Source organism: Chelonoidis abingdonii, chromosome 14, assembly GCF_003597395.2.
Source record: "Chelonoidis abingdonii isolate Lonesome George chromosome 14, CheloAbing_2.0, whole genome shotgun sequence".
Lineage (NCBI taxonomy): Eukaryota > Metazoa > Chordata > Testudines > Testudinidae > Chelonoidis > Chelonoidis abingdonii.
In genome coordinates this window covers 3416569-3420770 of record NC_133782.1, presented here as the reverse complement: position 1 = coordinate 3420770, position 4202 = coordinate 3416569, and positions in this window count along the sequence as shown.

Genomic DNA, 4202 nt, shown 5'->3' with positions numbered 1-4202 from the left:
GGCGGCCACCCCACCCCGACTCAGGCAGCCGAGTCAGTCGGGCACCTGCCGGCTCGCCCGCAGCCCGCGCTTCTCTCCTCAGCTCAACCGCCACCGCCAGCCCGACTGCCGCTGACTGCGCACGCGCAACTGTGGCTCGCGGAGCCAACCGCCGGCGGTGAGAAGACCCCGAGCTGAGCGCGTGCCGCGGAGAAGGGGCTCGCGCTTTGCAGCCGGGGAGCGAGCGAGCGAGCGCACGGCAGCTGCAACAGCCAGTGGGGGGCCCTGGGCGTACCCCGGTGCAGAGGGGCTGCCTGTGTATGGAAATATCCCTGTGTTGCTCGTGTGATCCTTACAGCACGTTATTGTTGTGGTGCCCAACTGCTGTTCTCAGGCCTTTGTTGCTGTGTATTTCAGTCTGCCAGAAAAACAAACAAACAACCCAAACCTATAAAGACTGGAAACTCTGTGTGTGTGTGTTATGCGATACGTATAATATCAATATACAAATAGACAAACATACCTTTAGTTATACCTGCCATTGACTCCACCGGTAACCATGAATAAGCCACTTCTCTTTCTGCCTCCTTTTCCCCAGCTGTGCAATCAGCAAGTCCCTAACCTCCACTGTAAGGCACTTTGAGATCCCCAGGAAAGGTGTGATGATAGTTCAAAGTGCTGTTATTAATTATTCTATTTATTATCAAGAGCTTTTTGTGGGCTCAGGCCCAGACCCTACGATTGCTCACACGCATGCTTAACTTTAGGCACAGGATGTGAAGAAATTGTTTTTTTGTGGCAATATGTTTGGTTAGGCTGCCTTGGGTTTTGAAGCCATCTTTAAAAGAAAAACAAACAGACGCACCTAACTGACAACATTTAGAACAAACATCCACATTTACCCATGGCCCTACTTCAAAATGAACTAAAAGCAGCCTTCCCCTCTAGGACAAGGACTGAATTTTATTGAAATTCACTTTGCCTATCAGTGAAGAAATGTGTTTGCTAGATTGGCTAATCCAATTTACAGTGGTTGCCCTTTAAAATCTTTCATTACCTGTTCCCATTGAAATTAATGGCAAATCTCCAGTTTACTTTAATGGCAAGAGACAAACCAGTATATTCACTGTCTGAATTGTGTATTGATCAAGCTACTCTCTATTCTGCTATATTCTTTGCTCAGTGGAATATCTCAGTGCCTAAGCTAACATTCGTAGGCCACAATAAATTCACATCAATTAATAAAAATATGTGTAATGTTTTATTAATTGCACAGCATGGATCACTGTCACACCTAGGTAGACTAAGAAAGGGCCAAATGCTGCTTTCAGTTATAAGGGTATAAATTCGTTGGCTGCAATGCAATTACTTTGTGTTTACACAGGAGTATAGGACAGCAGAATCTGGCCCATAGAATGGAAAGCTGATCTCATGCTGGTGTAGGTAGGACTATTTTCCTTGAACTTGGTGGAATTATACTGGTGGAAGTGAATGCAGAACAAAGCTTCTAGGCGCCGACACTAGCTCTCCTGAAATAATGGCCCTTTTTCTCCCACCACCAGGCTACCCCCTCAACAAATGTCAATAGAAAATAACCCAAAACAAAATCAAATAAACCCAGAACAAAATCAATCAGCTCAATGCAAAAGACAATAAACAAGCCTTGTGCCCCACCACCCTCCAAGCTCAAACTCTGGGGGCTCCCTCCTGGAGAATGGATTCCAAAGGGCAACAGCCCTCAGTGGAAAGGGAGTTGCCGCTGGTCAGAGTTTTACGATAGAAGCCGGCAGCAAGAACATCTGAACTGTTCTCAGCCATCATGATGGGCCAGGATGAGAGGTAAGTTTCTCAGATAACAGGGTTCCAGACTATTCAGAGCTTTGAAGATTCTCACTGTCATCTCAGAATCACACAGTGTGGCAGTGAAAAGACTTGAGCACCTGTTTCATGAGTTCCTAGTGTCACATTGACAGATCCCGGTTGTCGGTGGGCGGGATTAAACGGGATTAAGCTTCCACTGCATGAGCTAAAATCCACAGGGCCCTTAGCTAAGGTTGTAGAGCAGACTCATTAATCTTTCCCTCTCTAAGTGGTCTCGGTGCCACTAGATGGGACAGAACACCACACCCAGGAAGTGCCTGAGTTACACTAGCATTCTGGATCAGCTGAAGGATCTGAGCTGCTTCATTTACTCCGGTTAGCTATGCACATATGCAAGAGTGAGCTGGGTTCCATTCTGCCTCCACTATTCTTAACAGAAATGCCAGCTACGTTCCAGTTGTGCCTGCTTAGACTGTGAGGCTGAAATCTGGACACAGCTGGATTTTCCCATCCCTGACTTAATACGCAATCCTGGCATTGAGAAAAAAAATTACTTTGATTTGTGAACTGAGCCTATTTTAAATGAGACTAAATATAGAACCCCACAGTATCATTTTACAATCGTTTTTCCAAAATTGCATTTTAAAGAGTAACTTACGTGACCTGGACACCAGGAGGCACTGCCCCTGTAAAGGATAAATCTGGTGATCTGACAGCTGCACTAACAGACACTTCTTCAGTGAATGACACTAAGTGTAGCTCATCATGAGACTGACAGACAAGTCACACATGCTGGTTTTGCATTATCTAGAGAATTAACACAATGGTACGTTCCAGTTCTTACTCCTGCAGGGAAGAAAGTTCTCACTGCTTTTCTGCAATTCTTTTGCTGTGACTCTCCCAACATATATAAAATTACCCAAAACATTTGCATTGTTGGTAGCTCAAAGTGCATCTGAATTGCTCTGGCTTTGCCCAGTAAGAAACTTTCTTCCCATTCCTCTTTCTTCATTCAAGAAGGCAGCAGAAGCAGGAGTCTGAGTAAGATGGGAGCATGGCTGAAGGCAGAAAGCCCAGCAAACTAAGGGCTCTTTTGAAAGTTGCCCTGTGTTTCATTTCTTATGCTGGGTAATTTTTAACTCCATCCTGCTGCTGTATTCTAGGAGGTGCTCTGAGGATGCTGTTGTCAATCTAAGGTTGTGCTGGAAAGCCACAAACCCTGGGCTCCTGTTGCAGTGTGTGGGAAGCTTTTCTGTTTGGGGGTTCCTTATTCTCTCTGTCCTAATGAGGAGCTCCCTTTGACCCAGCACTGCAGATGGAAATGACTCATCTGGTCCCTGCAAGACTGCTCCAAATTCTGCAGTGACGCCCTTTGTATGTGCATTGATAGTTTCGTTCCCACCTGTTGAGCATGTCTGGTAAACATGATTGGCTGTATGTCTGCATGCATACAAGCGCATGGTTGTAGATTGCTGTCTCACAAACAGGACACTCCCAGAAATTTTCCATGAGCTCCAGTGGGGACCTGCTAGTACAGCAGATTCAAAATGTAAACAAGGCCATTTCTCCCCCTCACCCCCAGGCTGCAGGGCTCTCTGAGTGAATCTGAGAATCATCCCAGCACACCACTCTCTATAGGAGCTTCATGGTGATGATTGCAGAGTTGTTGTAGCTCTGTTGGTCTCAGGATATTAGCGAGACAAGGGGGGTGAGGTAATATCTTTTATTGGCTCAAGACAATCACTCTGCTCTTGAATTAACTCATGCAGAAAAGTTATAAAAACCCAGAACCCATCTCCCCTGGGTGAACACGTGTCACAAAGTGATCACTCTATATCTGACCTCTCAGTCCTCGTTCTCCAAGGAAACCTGCACATCACCTTCAAAAGACGAGCCTGGGAGCTTAAATTCAGAACTGTGCTAGACACCAAAAATCATGGACTTAATAAAGACACTGGATTTATGGCTCATTACAACACTCTGTAACCCACTAACCCTCCTTTGTCCTACAGCTGCAGAGGTGTTAGCTGCCCACTTCACTTTGAATGGTCTCTTGCAACATGTGTTAACCCCTTATCTGTTCCACCTTGTATTTAGCTGTGACTCGCTGAGTACTATCTCAAAAGTTCAGAAGTTTCTCTCTCACCAACAGAAGTTGGTCCCATAAAAGTTATCACCTGGCCTACCATGTCTCTCTTATGTTGATGATATAATTTAGTTTTTTGCAAACATTTCAGAAGATTGGGGCTTTTCCTTTTGCCTTGCAGCCCGAGTACTTTGAATGGTCTGATTTAAACACAGTGAGCCTGGTTTTCTCATTTATAACAACCTGACACCAGTGTGAGACGAGAACCCAGCGCAGTTCTGGGAGCCTCCTGTAGAATGGGCCAAGAAACGGAGGA